This window comes from Ips typographus, linkage group LG15, assembly GCF_016097725.1.
Source record: "Ips typographus isolate SLU linkage group LG15, UJ_Ityp_2.0, whole genome shotgun sequence".
Lineage (NCBI taxonomy): Eukaryota > Metazoa > Arthropoda > Insecta > Coleoptera > Curculionidae > Ips > Ips typographus.
The window spans coordinates 3389854-3411333 of record NC_138436.1 but is presented as its reverse complement, the minus strand read 5'-3'; the positions used below and the strand labels follow the sequence as shown (position 1 = coordinate 3411333).

General features: G+C 35.0%; 1 long non-coding RNA gene across 1 annotated transcript in view; it reads right to left on the bottom strand.

The window, feature by feature from the left end:
* Nucleotides 1–20251: 20251 nt before the first annotated feature.
* LOC145738482 (uncharacterized) overlaps nt 20252–21480 on the bottom strand; it is a 288003-nt gene continuing 286774 nt past the window's right edge. The window contains exon 3 of the long non-coding RNA XR_014180769.1: nt 20252–20468. This is a non-coding gene — a long non-coding RNA (uncharacterized LOC145738482). The remainder of the gene's footprint in view (nt 20469–21480) is intronic.

Genomic DNA, 21480 nt, shown 5'->3' with positions numbered 1-21480 from the left:
TGATCTTCTTTTCTTCAATTTTTAATTTACGTCATACGGTCGATTAGTCTGAAACACGGTGAGCTAGACAAAAACACAAATTTTGTTTTGACTGAGACTTTAATAGAATTTTTCTTTTCCTGATAGCTCAAAGTAGAAAACTAGGTGGAAAAAACAAAAAATTTGGAAGAATTATGAAAACGAGTGAGATTTTACAAAGAGGAGCGTGAGAGTTTTTTACGTGTGAAACGAGCGAGATCTCGCTCGATCGAGCGAGCTGTGGCAACGCTGTACATGATTTTATTAACTTTTTCATTTTTGTTTTGGGTTCCGGCTTAAAGAAAAAGGATTGCAGCTACAAGCTACAACTAATGAATTTGTAACAAAGTATTCAGTCAGTCCTTGTAAAAACGTGCCAATTCGGAATCATTGCCCCGAAATTGAAATCTTTATTTTTCCCGGATGACATCCATCAATTCCCACACAAGTGCGTTCCGTATGAACATAACATAAGTATAGTTCAAGTAGCAAATTAGGCCTATCTTACAGATCTGTATCTGGTATATGCTGAATACTTCACTACTTTTTCATGTGGGTGAGAAAGCATTATTTTTATAAAAAAAATGACTTAAACAAGGCTCAAATTACCCACCAAGAAGTACTACATTATAACAGTGCATAAAAGAGCAAGATTTAATGTTAGTTAACTATTTTTACTGAAATTGACATTAAAATGAAAAGCATTGCAGTTTTACGTTAACACAATCATCTTAACAATAATCATCATTATTTACTTGTAGTGCATTATTGAACGTCAGATCAATATGTATTATATTTAGTGTCTCTAATCTAAAAGCATGTTTAAAGTATAATAATAATGAGGTAGTTTGCAGTGAGTACAAATGATGAACTCAAGACACCGCTTGTATGAGACATCTTCTATCTTATGAGTACTATGATTATAAAGCTAACACCTTTGTGCAGTTGCAGTGTTTTTAAAACCAAGTAAATTCTTCTGAATTTTTAGATAATTTGATTATTCAAGCTATTCCCTTTCTATAAATAATATCTCAGATAGACAGGAATTAACATTAAGGTTGATTTGATTATTTTAATCGAAGTAAACTATTTGGGAAGCTACAAAAGGTATCTTGTAAAACTGTGACAGTCCAAATTTTCTATGTTTTATAATGTAACATCCTGTATATTATTGAATTTTTGAATTTACTCATTGATTGATTGATCAGGAAGACTTGTTGCATCTAGCGTGCACCGTTTTGTGATTTGTGTTTTTTTATAAGCTATGTGATAATATATATCAGTTTTAATTAAGGCTGGGCAATTTTTTTTAAAACAAAAATTAGAAATGTTTTTTTTTTTGTTTTGACTATGCAGAGTGGAGCATAAATTTGTGGCAGATAAAATATGGGTATTTTTAAATAGAACCATTTTTTAATACATTTCAAATTCTACACTTAATTCTTAAACTTTTACTTTATATACAGGGTGTTACAAATTCGATGCATTAGCATTGCTATCTCAGAAACTATTGTGGTAAGAGCTTTAGTTCAATGGAGAAGTTGCGCATTTTATTGCTAAATAATTTGGTAAAAAAAAATTCAAAACATTTTATTACATGCGGAGTAAATTCGAAAATAATCATTAATAAAGTGGTAAAAAACAAATAGAAATTTGACTTTTTCGGTTTTTGTCGGAAATCTCCGGATGTTATAAAAAGTTCATTTAAAATTTTTTTTAGGTATTCAGCTGAAATCGGTTAAAACACGTTGACGTTTTTTATGTTCTTGTCGTAATATTATTTTCTTTGTTTCAGATATTCTCCCGGTGAAGCGAGATGCATAAAAAGTCGTACAGGGGAACGCTGGAATTCTTATTTATTTTACTAATATACTAAAGATTGGGGCGCGGGTTGTGTGTAGTTTTATTTGCTATTTCGATTTGCTGTTATGTCATATGCAACATTTTCCTATCCACAATATTTGGCCGCATAATTTTTATTTAATGTCCGACTAAATGGGGATGTATTACAAGAATTATCATTCCTTTAAATGTCAATCTACGCATGGCAAACTGAGTAACTGTGCAGAAGTTGACATTGGAATTGAACCACACCAGCAATCAGTCATTAATATCTATCAAACGTACAATTTATTTTCCTGACTGATCAACATCCTACAGCAAAATTAACTTTATGTGTCTTCTCAGCTTCGATTTACATCGAAGAATCAACCTTTTATCAAGTGGGTTTTCTAAGAACGAGCCAGAATGTTTATTATTAGAACTTAAAAAAAACCGCGTCTTTTAATGTGTATACAATCTTAGAACGCGCTTGAAACACTTTTTTACACTCAAAAGTTTACACATTGTTCTATTTTGTACCTTCCTTGCGATTAATCTCTTTGACTAAAACTTCTTTTCTTTGCTACTACGCCTTTTTATAAAATTTCAGTTTGAAGTTTATTAGATGTCAAATATTATTATTATTCATTTTGTCAGTATGTTTACTTGACAGCATAAAACATTTATGTTGTCTTTCCAATTTATAAAAATGAGACCCTCCCTACTCTGCTGCGCAAATATTTGACCTTTTTGAAGTTTCTTTAATACAACTGCTTTTGGCAAACTACATCGTTTTTTTCGTACCGTACCTACTAAGTGAGTATCTGAATCGATTAATCGCATAGCTAAAGGAATGTTGGTGTACAGGGTGTCCCATTTTCGACACTTTTGTAAGGTATCTCACTTATTTTTAAAGATACGGGGTTGCGGTTTTTGCGACAGTGTGTTACTTTTTTGTGAAATTTAACATGGCGTCAGCAGAATTGTCATAACCCATTTCGTTGTTAAGATACAAGGGAAAATTGAAAAATATCATTGTTGAGGTACCCGCCGTATCTCAGATATCTTTAAACTTTTTGAAGAGGTGAAAACGGTTTCTTTTTGATATTTTTGCGTAAAATTCAGTGACGTAGTTTATTTTTTGCTGAAATCTTTCGTTTTTTAATTATGACATAAACATATGTTGAATATAAAACACCTTGTATCACAACGTAGTACCCTGCTGTGGTGGGTAATTTGATTAAGCATAACAAAAAGTTGTATTTGATTTTTATGGCTTTTTTAGAAAAATTATATAAATTTTTACTTTCTTTTCTCCAATCCTTCCATTTCTTACGTGGCACTGGGACAGAACTCAGAATATCTGTTAATTCACACCATAGTTTTGACACGTCTTTGTAAGACACTCCATTTGAAAGTTTTCCGGTTTGTAAAATTGGGGTTTTCTTTATAAATTCCATCATAATTCACTTTTGTTCTTCCGTCATCGGAGAACTTTTAGTTTTTAAATCTATAAACATAACACATTATAACAATAAATTAACGTAAATAGCTATTTATGTAACCAGTTACGAAAAGATCGATTTTGTGTAACGAATGAATGTTTGTAGGGCGAGCGCAGCGAGGTCCTACAATTTGAATGAGTTACACAATAAGACATTTTCGAAACGTGTTGCATACATAATTTTTTCTAATTTTGACCAAAAAGCGATTAAAACCATCTTTTAAAGTGATTTAACACAAATATTCACTTTCATAGCACCTTGTATAGTGTAACAGTGACAACGACATGTTATGATGGATGTCGCCCATATGTTTCTACGGAAATGCATAAAAACAGGCAGTGATGAAATGAACATTTCATAACTAGTTACATAAAGTAAAACGTTTTGTCACTCTAATCAGTTTTGAGAAGTGTCACTTTATATGCCATAATTAGAAAAAGTAGATTTTCTTACCCATTTGTCAGACTTTAATTTGGTTACCCATCAATAAATTATTAATCACAGCTAGGGTAAAAGGCACAGTTATTGGCACTTTTAGAGTACATTCGTGTGAAACATAAACAGAAAATTCTAAATTAATTTTTTTTTGTGTTATTTTTAAAGTAGCTGAATAATGAGAGTATGTTTATTAAAATACATAATATATATTACGTTTTTAAGTTAAACTTTTATTAACATATCACATTTCTGTAAACCTTTCAGAAAATCTAGTGATTGGCACCCTATCACATATCATTGGCACTAAGGAACACTGTTGACAAACACTCTGAGAGCGTTACTTATACCTAACTAGGAGATAGATAAAGTAACTAGATAAATACCTAGTACCTGTGTTTACCTATATAAAAGTAAATAACATATTTTACAAAAAAAACGAAAACTAGATTAAGCAAAAAAATTTGAAACTGCAAAAACCAACATAATTAATTTTGATTTTTAGCTGCCCGATTACATGCATTGCAGATGTAAGAATGGACGATTGGAGGCATAGGATTGTGTTTGCGAATACATTTTGGGTGAAATACCCTTAAACAAGTTAAACATTTGATACCAGCATTGGAATTAGTCAAATTAAAGGTGCAAATGAAACATATCCCATTTGTTGATCTTTCATTGTCTCGAAAATCTTCAGGTAAAACATATTTTTTTACTCTGATTGGTTCAAAATCGAATGACAACTTTCTGGCATGGTCTCGTGATTTAACGGTAATATCTGAAAGAACTTTTATTTTGTTTTCTGGGGTCTTTAGATCTACAACACAGCTCGAATTTGATGTTATAATTGGTACATTATCGTCTTTCACTTTAGTTTTAGTTTCGATTTTAGGTTTTTTTGTAGTCTTTAAAACTTTCTTTGGTTGTCCTGATTTAGCGGCAAGTATATCCAGTCTTTTTTGTTTTCTCTCCTCCTTTTGTCTTTCGAGATCTTGTTTTTTAAGCCTTTTAGCTTTTTGAGCATTCTGTCATTCTTCAGCAGTCAAGACAAATGACATCCGCTCGGTCTGTCTTTTGTTTTGTCTTTGTGGTGTTTCTGGGTAATTTAAGTAGTCTTCCAATGCTTGTCCATTTATTGCTGTTTCACTGTTGTTTAATGTCCACCCAATTTTCCTATCATTTTTCACGTCTCCTATATTGAATCCCTTTTTGTCATGTGAAATCACTTCCTCAAAAGGTTTTTTAGTTTTTTCTTCCTGAGTTGGACTTTCCTTGAGACTTTCTTCTTCCTTCTCTTCTATTTCGAGTACCTGGTGGCTACAGAGTGCCTCATTATTATTTTTACTTACAACCACCTCTTCTATAATTATTTCCTTATTAAGATCTGTTGCCGATCCCCTGGTTGCGAATACAATTGGTATGTCTACAATATTAAAAATATTAGAGGATTCCATGACAACTTCTTCAGTATTTGCGTTCTCGTATATTTCAATATCAGCTCCTAGACCGTGCGCGTTTTCTTTCTCATTTGTATTGTCCTGAAATTCCTCGTACAGTCTATATAAAACGGTAAAGTCGCTATCATCGGTATTTGTTATCGCTTCACTTAATTGTTTAAATATACTTATTCTTTCTTCACCCACTATTCGCTTAAAATCCTCGTAGTTTAACACTTTTTCAAATGCACTAGGTTCTACTGCGATTGTTGATTGTATCTGGCTATCAGTTAAACATTTTTTTTTCCCAAGCACTTTGAATAATCGACAGCATTTTTATCCCAGGGATATAGTCCGCAGGCGCGAAATCCGTTTCGCACAACTTGTGGCTTTATATGTGTTAGAGCCGATTCTAGAATATACCCGAATTTGTCTTTTGTCAATGCTGCAGCTGAATTCTCCCGTCTCCAATTTAAAACAGCCTTTTTCCATAAACATTTTAATGGCTTGAATGCGGAGACGTCTGCCGGTTGTAGAACTCTGGTAGAATTCGGATATAAGCAAATTAAAATGATACCCAGTTTTTTACACAACTCGCTTACTTTGTAATTCAAATGAGTAGAGTGTCCATGGACAAACAAAATTACGGGAAATGTAACATTTGTTGCCTCAAGGTGTTTGTAAAACACTTTTGAGATATATTCATAGAACAATTCCACTTTCATCCAACCGTTAGGAGTGGCACCGATACCCCAATGTTTTGGGACTGAATCACAAATATTCTGTGGGAGTCTTTTATATGGGAATATCACCATTGGTGGAGTTGTTTCGCCGGAAGCAGAGAATGTAAATAACACAGTTAGAGTACTTTTAGCTTGTCCTCTGTGCTATTACGTTTTTTGTTTTGGGACACAATTGGAAATTCGTCTCATCCGAATTATATACGCGGGTAGGATCTTGGAGAATATCAAAATATTCGTGTTCTTGTAAATAATTTTCAATCTGTTTAAACCACATTTCGATGTCTTTTCCGCTGACATTGGCACTGGCCGAAGCCACACCTTCTGGTTGCCTTTCAACTAGGATTGGATGTCGCCGGAGAAAACTTTTATACCAGCCGTCTCCCGGATAGTTGTTTTTGAAGGGATTCGGACGCGGATTTTCTTCAAGAAATTTCTGAACGCTGGATTGTACATCTTCTTTTCGTTGTGGAAACCCCTTGCGGACACTATCTTTTATCCAATCCACTAATATGCCTTCCTCTTTTTCAGAAAGAACTGGTGGGGGCCCGTGAGTAAGTTTACTAGGTTTATTACTTAATCTGAACTGGAGAGTAAATCGAGGTATATTGTATTTTCTTGAAATCGCTTTTTTTAAAAGTTAATTAGTTATAGTTAATTTGCTCATATGACTTTCAGCATAATGCCCGGGCAATGTAATATTTCCTTTTTTGGCCAGTTTTTCTTGGTTTATCATCACTGTGTCACACTTATTGCTTCACTATTTTGAGATTTTTTCTAAACTAAGCCAAGATTGACAAATTTGCTTCATGCGAGAGTATTCAGTGTTCTTAAACTGATCAGTTTTGGCAAATTATCCAGTTTTCTGCATCATTTCCTTATTCTGGTTCTATGCTGACTCAGTCATCGTAATAAATAATTTTGGCACTTCACGCAAACTTATTTAAACCTAAAAAAGATATATACATTTCTTCTAGAGCCTGTCGGAGGGATTCTTCAGTATATTTCTTATTATATTTCTCATTGAATGACACTTTAGGCATCTAAAAACAAAAAAAAACTTTTACAGACTGATATATTAACGCACATGAGTCTAACTTTTAGATTGGTAATATATAATTTAATTGATTCACATTATAATTTATGTTTAACGTAATAATTGTTTACTTCGCTTAATTCAGTAACTGCAATAAATTATCGATGAACTGGATACAAAATTTCTCAGTAAAACGTTATTGGTGGACTCGGTCAAGACTCCTTCCTAGTGCCTCCCTTAAATGGAATCGCTAAGTGCATTTTATGCTACCTAGATATTTTTCAGACCCTTTTTAAATCGGTGAAAAGCCGTGTAGATACCTACATGTATCATGTTTATCAGTTTATCCAATAAACTGTTTAAAATTATTAGTTTTGCATCTATTTAATGCAATAAACAGATTATTTGCAGAGTGTGATACAGTAATTGGCATATCAATTTTTGAGTCATTGGCATGGTGCCAACAACTGTATACTTAATTCAGTGCTTTATTGTAGGTATCTTATTCATTAACGTTGACCGCAAACATGTCAGTAACCAAAGAAAATGGTGAAATGTTCAAAATTAATAAATTACAGTCATTGGCCCCCTAGGGCCAATAACTGAAATGAGACATTTTGCGCATACAGTTGTTGACACCCCCAAAATATTGTATTTTTTCAGGAAAAAAATGGGTATTCTGTGTTTATTTAAGACATAATATAACAACTAAAAGATAAAAAAATAAAGAACACTATAAAATACATTACATACATGATTTTGTCATTGTTTTGGGTGGCTGTGATCTAAAGAAAATGATTAGAAACTCACCTTTAATTCGCAGCACGTCCTATGCAACACAAGTCGATACCACCATGTTACAACTGATCAAAAGCAAGCGAAAGTAAATGACAGATGAAGTAGTAAGCATGTTGCCGTATTGCGGAAAAATTCCAGCAATCGAATAAATTGAGCTGAACGCTTATAATTGGTGAAAAATTCGTACAAGTGCCAATAACTCGCGGGGTGCCAACAACTGTACTGTTTACCCTATATAGGAACAAATGTTACAATAATAATAAATTAAATAACACCGTTCAGGGGGGCAGCCGGCAGGGTCAAGTAAACCCAGCTGATTCCACTTTTTTATCAATATTTATTATTAGATTACCCACTAAACAAAATAACGTCGTTGTTTCAATACAATTTAGTTTCTTTGTTTCGTTATTTATTTGACACATCTACATCTTTTTTAAGTTTAAACGTTCGTTATATGTCCCGCAACTCAACATTCTCCCTGTTACGTTAAAAATGTTCGTTTTTAGTTTTGACTCGGTTACGAATCTGCAACAAACCTGTGTCAACTTACAAACGTACAACCGATTATGAAACGGTTATGTTTGATCTAGGACGTTTTCCTAACGTTTCTTTATAGAACATTTTCGTTTTGGCTACGACATTAAACCGAAACTGTGTCTAACCAGTATCGACACATGCTGGTGTAAAAATCGTTCCAGCATCGTTTCCATTTCTACAGGGTTAGTTTCTATAATGTGACAAGCTGAGGTTGTTTATTATTTATTTTTCAATTTAGAAAAAAAACTTATACAAAAGTTAAGATATTTGCATAAATATTTTATACGTACTTAAATAAACTCGACGTCAGAAACCCTTTTTAAAAAGAATAATTTTATTAAGAGTTTACAATTAGTGCGACTTAACTATACGAAGTTACAGTAGAGAGTAATCTAGGAATATAATAAAATACATTAAGCAACCTAAAACGTAGAATAAGCATAATAGCAATAGCATCTTCCTGGGAACCGTTGTGTCAGCATAGTCCCATGGGATTTACGGAAATAGGCATATATAACTCCTCCCTCCTTAAGCTTCGAAAAGCACGGACTGTGTTTTCGAAGGATCGATTGATTGATCGTTTGATTGCTTCTTCGATTTCCTAAGGATCCTGAGTATCTTATCCTTCTGAGTGATGATCAAAACCATAGCAACTAGAATGCAGAGGACTATCGGTACCCAAAATGTAGGCTGGTCAAAACTGGACGGCTCACTGGCGTCGTCTATTGATTTGAGTTGATTGGCCATTCGTTTTAGATCATTGATTTCATCAAATTGGATTTTTGATAAATGTGGTGTCTCAAAAATCTGTGATGTTCCATCGGAGAAAGTGGGTAACTGCATTGCTGGTAAAATCAACGGTTTACCCTTTTGTACCCTCGCGTCATTGACGAACAATTTGTTATTGATGAGTGCCTCACAGGTTTCTGGTATTGACAGCAACGTTGATTGATAGACTTTAAGGTGTTGATCGGTCTGGAATTTCGTTTTAATTCCAACAGGTTTGGTTGGCAGAACAAGAATCAATCCTCGGCTGATTTCCTCGATTATTGGTTCGTCAACGTATATTTTAGCAATTACGCAGCTATCGATCGGCAGGTTGTCAAGAATGTTCTCCAGGCACTGGTCACGCGAATGAAATTTCTCCAGGCAGTAGAATGTATCTTCGATTGCTGGACATGGTTTGGCCACGAATTGACGGACGGTGCCTTCTTGTACCATATAAGGGTAATTTGGGAGCAAAATTGAATGATTTTGGACTGTTGGGAACAACTGATAAAAGGACAAATGTTTGGGTTTAAAATTGGTGCATGAATTGCAAAAATTATTTTATCCCTACTAAAGGTGACTTGTATTCCCAAATATTGATAGTAAGATAGAATGTTCTTGAAATTTGGAAGCTTTTCCTTACCATAAAGGCTTGTTAAGTAGCTTAGCATTGATTTGAGTTCCGAATTCGAAACGACACTATTATGTAGGGCATTAACCTTACTAAAAGTGATTGCATCCTCTAAGTTATCAAGAAACATTATCATATTTTGGCAGTCCAAATTTAATTGCAACAAAATGCCTTGAAAGTTAAGGTAGTCATGCATATTATTGATATTTTCACTAATTGCTAATTGTAGTGCTCTTAAACTCTTTTGAAGCGTTTGTTGATTAGCACTTAGTTGCAAAATTGTTTTATTGTAATTATCGATTAAGCGTTGGGAAAGAGATATTTGTAATTTCAACTCTGTATCGATATTTTTCCGATTTACCCGTAGTTCATTTATTGCTTTGTCATAGCGCTCGCCATCTTCGGCATCTAAAGTTCCAAATAACCACTTGCTGACTTTGCTAACGACGTTAATTAGTCCTCTTTCTTTACGTACATGTGGGTACATGTTTTGTAACTTGTCTGTTGTTATTTGAATCAAATATTCAGTTCTAGACATAAAGTTTTCTTGTAATTCCCGGTATGTAGTAATACCAATACCAGAAGAATTTGTAGAATAATTAACGTGTTCTTTTATAAAGCTAAAATGACGCTCAATACTTTCTAATTGCTTAACTAAGTATTCTAAATCTATGTAATGTAAAAATGTATGTTTACTGTAAATTAAACGCGATTTTCCTAATTCTAAGGGTAAAATAGGGTTTTCTAATCTATTCATTTTTATGTCACTCGTTGCTAGAAAGGTGGGAAAGGCCAGGATTTGCCATATCAGCACTAGTTTCGCCGTCATGGTTTGCCTGAAAAGATGATGTTTTATTAGGTTTTCTAGCATGACTTTTATGATACGATGTTTTCTTGGTTTTCAACTTAATATCAGTTTGACCAACTAAACTTACTTTCTTGAACTTTGGTTTGTCTTTTGCACGAGCTTTTGTTTTAATAAAGGCAAATTTTTGATTGTCGAAATCCGGCGGATCAGATCTTGTTTCATTTCGTTTATTAATGACTTTTTCCTTTATTTCTTGATTTTTCTCCCTAATCTGATCATACAGTTTATTTGATGTTTCCTTATGTTGTTGCACATATGTAGATATAATTGCATTGTCGTTTAAATCAAACGGATTTACTGCCTTTATACGACCACTAACAACTTCAAAAGGCGTATATTTAGTTACACTATGAACCGAATTGTTATATCCTAAAACACCTCTTTTCATTAACTGTTCAGTGGACAGTCCGTTGTTTTCATCCTTTAGACACCTGTAAGCTTCAATAATTGAAGAATGAAATCTTTCAACTGGTGAATTTGAATTACTGTTTTTCGCTGTTGTGTAGTGTAATTCAATCTTGTAAAGTTTACAGAAATCTTCAAGATCTTTATTCTTAAATTCAGTTCCTTGATCAGCCGTAATTTTTAGGGGTAGTCCATGATGAGTAATAAATGTCAGCAAATTTTCCACAACCTCTGTTCCAGTTATACTCTTAAGAGGGTATGCTTGTCCGTAACGAGAAAATGAATCAATTATCGTTACAAATGCATCGTAATTCATCCTAAACGTGTCTATGTGAATGTGCTCAAACGGTCTTGATGCAGTGGGTGTTAGATTAAATTTCACTACCGGTGGATCTCGGTCGTACTTATTTCGTTGGCAGTTTTCGCAATTATTAACGTAATTTTCCACGTCTTCTATTAGTTTTGGCCAATAAAACCGTTTTAATAATGCTGTTCGCATTTCATTAATTCCTCGATGACAAGTCTTCGTTGTGTGGTACAATGTAAGCTTTTTTGATCATTTTCGCTTTCAATATCCTCTAAGAATGTAGAGCATTGAACAAACTTATAAGATGAATTTTTAAAGTACTTCTGGACGGTTATGGTAAACAATCTTGCGATTTCAGCACTTTTAAAATGAATGGCATATAAAGTGCGCGGGTTTAAATACTCCTTAAGAATTTTAATCACGTGTTGTTCGTAATTTCTGATTGATATTGTTATGTAAAATCGCATATTGTTAAACACATTAGTTTGCTTTATTTTTGGTACTTCAATGTCTCCGTTTGTCATTATTACTTGATTTTTATACTGGTTTATTGGTCTTTCCGTAAGAGGTATTCCAAAGAGTGGATTTTCGGCTGCTGAGTGAACTGTTTCGAGGTCACTAGGAGGTATTGATTCCACCCTTGGAGGTTTAATTTGCACATTGGAAATTATATTAACTCTAGGATCTTGGTGATTGGAAGTTTCCAACATAAGTTCATCAATATCTAAGTTAGGTAAATTGTCGAGTCCTGGAATTATGAAATTATCGATTACGTTATCAATATCACCTGGGTTATTAAATATGGATTCAGTTTCTAAGGCGTTAAGATCTACTGGATTCCTAGAAAGTGCATCCGCTGCTTGATTTTGTTTGCCTCGTTTGTACTGAATTTGGTAATCAAACTCTTCCAACTTCAGGCGCCATCGAACAAGACGAGAAGCAGGTTCTTTTAAGGAAAATAACCACTGTAATGGTTGATGATCTGTCAGGATAGTAAACTTATGACCAAACAAGTAAGGTCGAAAGTACTGACAACTCCACACAATAGCTAGAAGTTCCTTTTCTATCGTAGAATAGTGAATTTCCGCTGGATTGAGTGTCCTTGATGCGTAACAAATGGGGTGGTTATCTTGTGAAAGTATTGCTCCTATTGCATACATGGAAGCATCCGTAGTGAGTTCAAAAGGTTTATTAAAGTCTGGGTAGGTTAAGACAGGTTCTGAACTTAATAGATTCTTACATGTATTAAAACAATCGACAAACTCTTTAGTGTGTTCTACTTTGCAATTTTTCTTGAGACATTCTGTCATGGGCTTTGTAATTTTGGCAAAGTTCTTAATAAATTTACGATAATACCCAAGTAATCCTAGAAAAGATTTAATATCTCTTGGAGTTTTTGGTATCGGGTATTTCTGGATTGCCTCAATCTTTTTCTTATTGGGTTTTATGCCTTCTTTTGTTACGATATGTCCTAAAAATTCTACTTCATGACGTAAAAATTATCAACCTGTATCTTTAAATTTGCGTCACGTAGTTTTTGGAAAATCAATTTTAAATTTTTAATGTGCTCTTCCAAGCCTGAGCTAAAAACAATGATATCATCCATAAACACCATACAAATTTTATTTTGTACATCTTTAAGGACTTCGTCCATCACTCGTTGGAACGTTGAGGGTGCGTTTTTAAGACCGAAGGGCATTCTAAGGTATTCGTAGTGCCCATTTTCTACGTTAAAAGCAGTTTTGCCAATTGATGTTTCCTCCATTTCTATCTGGTGGAATCCGCTAGCTAGATCTAACGTAGAAAAATACTGTGCCCTGCCTAGTTTGTCCAAAATATCATTGATGTTAGGGATTGGATATCTGTCAGAAATGGTCTTTTCGTTTATTTTCCGATAATCTACAACAATTCTCCACTTTTGTTTTCCCGAAGCATCCATTTTCTTAGGGACAATCCATATGGGGGATGACCATGGGCTAGATGATGGTCTAATAATGTTTTTCTCTAGCATTTCATTTATTTGCTTTCTTACTTCTTCCTTGTGGACATATGGATATCGATAAGACTTAGTGTGTATCGTCGGGATTTCGTCAGTTGTTTTGATTTCATGTTTAATTTTGGAAGTGAATGAAAGTTTTGTGTTTGGTTCATAAAAGATATCGGAAAATTCTCTACAAAGTTTTATTATAGCAGTTTTCTCTTCCTTATTCATGTGGTCAACACGTATTTGATTGTTGATGAAATCTTGTTTTGGTCTATCAATTTCTATAGGACATTTCCTCGAATGTAAACATCTCAAAACTATCATTTTCAAAAGGTTCAACAACAAGCGGTTCGGTCAATGTCATGGTTACACACTTATCAGTTGGGTTTTGAATTTCAACAAGTGCATAATGTTCGTTCGCTACCGAAAGTGATGTAGGGATAATTAGATTTTCAAAATTTTGTGCATTGATTAAAACTTCACCATTTCGCACACTTACTGGTACTTGTTTTAAAATTATCTCATTAGCGTTTACCGAAATTGAGAAATTTGAATCCAAAATATGTCGATATTTAAATGGTATTTCGATATTAGGACCTAGCAAAAACATATTCATTAAATCGATATTTAAATTCATGTTAATCAGGTCTACTAAACCTATTACACCATCATAAAAATCGTGAAAATCAAAGAGTATGAAATCAATAGCATAATCCAATCCAAATTCTGCAAATGCTGGTATTTTTGCTTGGTATCGCGTAGTTTGACTTCCAACAGCTGTTTTAATTACATTATTTGTATGATATATACAGTGTGGATACAAACTTTCAGCAATGGAAGGCTTTAATATTGACTTAAAACTACCAGTGTCAATCAAAAGCTTTATATTAGGATTTTGGATTTGAATGTATGGTAAAGCATTACTAGATGAAATATTAATTTCTATCAGCTTTGATTTCCTGTCCGGCTGGAATTGGAAAAATTTTGGTTGTCGTCAATTTCAGTGATTTCGGGACCTTGGATTTCAGTATCGATAGACCGTTGTTCACTACTCTGATTTAAATGAAAATCAGGATAAAAATTCAATTGAGATTCATCGGCATATTGATCGGAAAATTCGGTACCGTACTGGTCATTCAAATAGTCCTGATTGTTGTACTGACTGAAATATTGATTATCGTCGCATTCATTATTGTAGAGTTCCTCTATTTTAAAATTAGGTCTTTGATATTGTTGCCTTTGCATAAATTGGTTTTGAAATGGTTTGCGAGTGGCATTGGTTGCTCTTGATATTCCTGACATTGGAATTGGTTTTGGAAGTTGATTTATAGGGGTTTGATTTGGTCTAAAAACATTTTTCGGAGGTCCGAACTCTCCGACTTCTCTCTCTCTTCTCTGTTTGTAGGAAATCTGGTAGAATTCGGAGCTCTGGGTTGGACGTTTATCGGTTGTGATGGAAATGTTGACCTTTGATTCATTTGCGGTCTCGGGAATGAAAATGCTTGCTGGGGAAAATTATTGAATTGTTGATTATTCGAATTTGGAATAAATTGATTTCGATTCATTGGACTCGTTGCAATCGCATTACCAAAATAATTTGGTGAGTTGTTTGAATTCATCGGGGAAAAAGATGTATTTCCGATTGATGATCTAGAAGGTATTTGATTTACCCTATTAGATTTTTCCAAATTTGAAAAACAACCGTAAAGATTTTCAAAATTCTCGAATTCTACAACATAAGCCATAGCATCTTCGATACTATCAGGTCTCTTAATATGCATGTTGTTTTTAAGAACTCCTGTACATCCGGCAATAAATGTATTTAAGGCGGTTTTCTCATATAGTTGAATGTGACACATTTTCTGATCATTACTTAATGTAATGTCATTACTAATACGTTGCGCTACTTGACTCCTAAGTAATTGTAACCTATTACCAAAACTTAGCAAGTGTTCATTTTTAAAAGGTCGCGTTCGTGTTAATTCTTGAATTAGACATTCCAAATTTCTGCGATCGGAAAAACATTGAATCAAAGCATTCTTAAATTGATCCCAAGTAGAAAGTTCTGATCGATTGCCAATCATGATTTCTGCCTTACCAATCAATTTACCTTGAATGCAATCGAAAATATGTTTGTTAAGTTCGGCATCATTCAAATCTTTGTAAGAATCAATCAGACCTTGGCATGCTTTAATAAATTTATTAAGGGTGTTAGCGTCTCCATCGTATGGTTTAATAATATCCACTTTTGATTTGAAAAGATTCCAATTAAATGAAGCAACATGTGCCTGACTACCTGCTTGATTATTCATGGTGGGAATAGTGTTTCGAGTTGATTGTTTTACTTCCCTTGATAATTTTAGAGAGCTTTGAAATTGATTTATAATAGCATCAAATTCGTTTTCGGAATCACTCATCGAAGAAAACAACAATTTATGTTATTACAAAAATTATGTTATTTTTAACTTTTCACTCAGAAACTGATAATTAATCCTAATTTTGTCTCCGATAGACTGATCTAACCTAAATTGTCTTCGATAGACTGAACTTAAATAAATTATTCCGAACGAGACACCTAAACGGGGTATTTCGGAAGGAGCGAAAGGAATATGGCACTTACGTAGTTGAACTGGCTTCTTCCTTTCCGACTCTCACTCTGGGTATCGCCTGACGTCCTAGATTCTTTGGATTGCGCTGAAGGGTCGAAGGGCCCAAATAATGACTGCAGACCGAAATTGTCCGAAAATCACTACCGCACAATCCTACCGACTGCGCCACTTAAATACACTCGACGTCAGAAACCCTTTTTAAAAAGAATAATTTTATTAAGAGTTTACAATTAGTGCGACTTAACTATACGAAGTTACAGTAGAGAGTAATCTAGGAATATAATAAAATACATTAAGCAACCTAAAACGTAGAATAAGCATAATAGCAATAGCATCTTCCTGGGAACCGTTGTGTCAGCATAGTCCCATGGGATTTACGGAAATAGGCATATATAACTCATACAACATTTTTTTTATCAAATCGACTTGTTTGATGACAAAAGCACAACAAATATAGTACATACAGTGCCAAAAAGAGGAACTTTTTGCACTAAAAAACAATGAAAAAAGTGCACTTGGAAGTTTGCGGGAACATAAATCATGAGGTGCACCAGCAGCAGCAGCTATACATTTTGTGTAAATCATTGCAAAGAAAATAACATCACATAAATTCAATAGTTTTATTTCTGCTGATTATGCTTCCCCTGCTATCCCCACGCTACGCCAATGGACAGACACATGTTTTTAGGTTAGATATATACTCACCGGTGAAATGATAAATTTGCACCCTTTTCTTGGTAATCACAATTTTTACACATAAAACACTGCCGCACCATGATTTGTATTTAGTCACAAAAGTCCGTAAATCACTTCAAAAACACAAGATAACACACTCCGAACGACAAAACATCAGAATCACAAAACAAAATGGCTAGAAACAGTTATGAATGGAGGAATAGTGGAGTTGTAAGACGAGCATTACGCGATGTTGCCAACTCAACGCTTTCTATACATATTAGTAATGTTTAAAGACATTTATTTGGCGAATTTTACTGTAATCAATAGCAACAATAATTGTTACAATACTTTTTTGATTTAAATATCGATTTAAACGTAATTGAAACATACACCAACGCATAAACTTTGATACTGGCTGTATACAACTGACAACACCGCATTTTGGCTTTGTTTATCTTGCCAATAACCAAACTTGTAAATAAAGGCCTCTATACTTTGTTTTATACTCTATGGTAGTGACAGTCCCAGCGACACAACGCCAGTCCGAGCACTCAGAAAACGAGGACGACCCCCTAAACCACCTAAAGCAAATGCGCCGGAAAGATCAGAGTCCCCAGTAACCCGTTACCCAGCTAAGAACCACGATGAGAGTGCCGATGACCCCGAAACTTGTGATGACACAATGGTGACCGCGACCACCCGAACGGGCCGAATTACCGCCAAACCCCAATGCTGTTGTTGTGACCAGCCAACTGCCAAACCAAATCCTACTGTTACTTCACTCCTCAATTCTGATTCGCAACCAACCAGCAACAACAACCAATTCCTCCGCCACTGACCCCGTGACAGCGTGCATTGACAGACGCCAGTGAGAGTAGGGAATAGAGAGAATGTCGACACACTTCGTGCCCGCGCGTCCTAGAAATAAAAAAAATTCTTTCGTAAGATGTTAAATAACTGTAAAAAGTATTAAAACCGCTTAAGTCAGTGCCTGTGCCTAATTTCTCGCAACCCGGACAACCGAAAGCCACATAGTTGGAACTGGGAAAAATAATCCGAAGGCTAAACCCACGACAACTCAACTTTACCATACGACACAATTAATTATTGCTTCATATATTAAGGCATTGAATTGAATATTTTTTCCAACGTTTGTCAGTGTTTTTCTTGAAAACAGCTTGAGCTTATATAATTTTGGAGATTTGTTTTCGAAAATATAGAAAGACGATTTTTTCGTCTAAAGTGTATTTCCCCATTTTAAAGGTAAAGATTAACATCTTAATTTCCCACAAAGTTGTAAGTTGGCAATCTCGTTTCATTTTTTAAAACAGTTTCGACGAAATATCTAGTGTTGTCTAAGCAGCTTTTCGTCGCTTCTGATAAGAAGGGGTTTTTCGTAGTATTAACAAGTGTTTTAGTGAAACCTAGCTGAAACAGTAAGTGGGCTTGTATTTCTGCATTGGTTTTCGTTTTATTTTGGCTTGCTTTTCGCACGTTTGCTTTCTTAATTGTAATTATTGGCTTAGTGCATAGGCTTTTTGTTTAGTGGTTGTCCTAATGGATGACCAAGGAGGGGGAGGGGCCCGGAGGGCACCCCCCTGGACGAGTTTAGTGGAACAGGATGAAAACGATTTGAATAAATCCTTGGACTCTCAAAAAGTTAATACGGAGTCAAACCAACTTGTACTGCAAGATTAAGTAAAAGTTAATAAACCTACAGTTTTTTACGATGATAAGGATTTCGGTACTTTTTTTGTTTATATAGAATCGCAAAATAGTAAGGACAATATCGGCAGGTTCTCGCATCTAAAAATAGCAAGAGATATATTTAATCTACAGTTGAAAAATGTTAAAACCATAAAAAATAAAGGTTTGAACCGTGTTTGCATCGAATTCATTTCTGCCCAAGCAGCTAACTCATTGTTAGAGAACAAAAATCTTAAAGGCAAAGGATATAACATTTTAATTCCTTTAAATTTCACCACATCTAAAGGATTAGTAAGGGAAATAGACTTGGATCTTTCGGAATCAGAGCTTTTGGATTAGGATCGGCTGTTATATTATTAACTTGAAATGGGTTTTGTGGTCTAAAAGGTTTAATAGTTCCATGAGATATGCCACTCATTGGAACTGGTTTTGGCAGATATTGAGCTCTCTGTGGATTTGGTTTCCACACGTTAGTTGGGTTTCTTGGAGGGCCAAAAACTTGACGATTTGTTGGAAAATGTTGAGGGGGTACTGGTCTCGGTTGAATATTAATTGGTCCACGAGGGAACGATGCTTGATTTTGAGGCATAAATTGCTGAGGTTGTGTATTATTGTAATTAGGCAAATATTGGTAATTTGGTAAAAATAAGTTTTGATGAGGATTATTACTGGTCCTAATCTGATGTTTAGGTTTGAACTGATTTTGATTTCCTTCAAAACGATTTGGATTTTGAATATGCCTGATATTACTTTCAGAAATTATATATTGTCTAGCTTCAGCTAAATCTTTTGGTTTCATTGCTCGAACTGTTGACCCTAATGGTTCCTTTAATCCTGCTAAGAATATTTTTAAAGCATGCAGATTATAAAAATCCTTTTTCACTCTGAATGTATTAATATCAGTTGTATCAGTATGGGTATCGACATAGTTATGTAAAGCACTTAAATTAGACATTACACGGGTATAAAATTGTAAAGAAGATTCATTGGCATGTTGTCTCAATTGATCTAAATCAAATAGTAAACCATTTTCGTCACGTTGATCTCCAAAATGAGCAATTAATGCACTTTTAACAGTTTTCCAATCTTAGAAACACAAATACTGTATACTTCTCGGGCTTTTCCGATTAATTTTGCATAAATACCGTATATTAATGTAAGATTTTGAACACAATCAACTATCTCGCTGTTCCAGTAAGTAATAATCAGCTTATTACTGGTTTCTAAATAACTAGATAGTTCTAGAGGATTGCCATCAAATTTTGGGACGATATCTAAGAGTTTAGTATCAAAAACTGGTGGAGCCATTATTGGTAAACTTTTAGTAATAGTAAGGTTACTAAATAAATTTTCTAAAACTAAATGATCGTTTTCTGCAATAGAAATCGGTTGCTCTAAACCTAACTCGTTTTCACTGTTTTCCAAAGTGGAATCAGAAGAATTCGAGGAGAATGACATAGACAGGAAAAATAGATATAATCAAGGATAACTTACAGGAAGGAAGCCTTCATTCTTCTTTCTGCTGGTCGTACCGGTTTCTTCTATCTACCTTACGCACTACTTGTCCCGACGAACACGTTGAACAATGTTTCCGGTCCACTTTCTTAATAATACAAGTTCGATTTTCGAATAAACGGTTGAAACCGACGAGATTTTCGCGATGAAATCCCTTTCGAAATCCTACCGACTGCGCCACTTTATGTTACTGGTTATTCGTAAAACCTTTTTAAAAAAAGATTATTTTATTAAAATAGTTACAAAATTAAAAATACTCATAAAACAAAATAGATGTTAATACAATAAAGTCTATGTCCATTCTGAATAGTGATTCCGGGGCCCGATGGATGGTCGCCGCAAAACTCCTGAGCTGGCAATATGCAAGAGTGGTCAAATATGCATAGTATGCATAGTCAGGTGAAGACACACACATAACTGGGGCGAACACTCTTCAGAGGGGGGAGATGTCACAAATAACATAAGTTGCACTATGTTCCGTTACCTAGGCTGGCCCCGGTCTCCCCCAGTGCACCGTCTGAATCAGCAAGACCGGCAAATTGGGGTCATGATGTGGGTATTTAATCAGCGTCTCAAACCATCTAAGGTCACTGGTCTCTAGGTCGGTCTTCGAGCAACAGTCCGAACTTTCTAGTGCCCGGACGGCTCGTTACCTTCTTGGAAGCCCAGGCTGAAATGACAAGAGTTCTTACGCATACCAAGAGGTGACCGTCCGAACTCTTGACGCTATCAGTACCTTAAGTAAGTCCTTTGGGCGTGTCGGTCATAGGGGCTCCCTGCTCGTATCGAGCGGGTTTTGCTTGGCGACACTTCAGGAGGGCTTGCAGTGCCTTAAGTAAATCCTTTGGGCGTGTCGGACATAGGGGCACCCTGCTCGTATCGAGCGGGTTCCGCTTGGCGGCACTTCAGAAGGCCTTACGCACATACCCCCACACCCACACACCCCCTCTTGGACAGTGTTTAATGTGCGTCCCGCCAGCGGCGGTGCTAGCGGCCCTCCTAATCTGGGGGCAAGAGCTAGCTAAATGTTAACTGAGTATTAAATAAAGACGACATACTTAAGCTACGATCTTGTTTCTCTTCCTACGCTACCCCCTAAACGTGACAATAGCAATCAATCTTATTTTCAAAGCAAAATATATTGCATCCAAACATAATTACCCCAAGGCACTTAAGGTATGAGTTGACAAAATTAAAATTAGTATCAAATTTCGAATTACCTTATGATTTACACGACTTTCATAATTCATATAAGTATTTCGACTTATGTAAATTATCAGCAGTATACGTTAAGAAAATTTTAATTTTTGAGATAAAATTTCCACTTGTAACCAAAGACACTTATCAAATATTTAATTTAATTCCTCTACCTGCACCTACGAAATAACCAAACGTATACTCCTATATCAACCCTTCTATACCTTACCTATTACTGAGCACTACGAGGACGTACTACAGTGAATTCAACGACCTATCAACGTGCGAGAAAAGTTTATCGATGGAATTTATTTGCACGAGAGCCGTCATACATCTAGTCAACAAACGACCCACATGCGAAATAGATTTAAAAATGGCAACGGGATCGTAGCGTACCCAGCAGATGCGAGACGAAAACCATAAAATCGGAAATCGAAATTTGGCACCCGTTGGCACCCAACCAGGTTATACATCGTGAGCCAGAA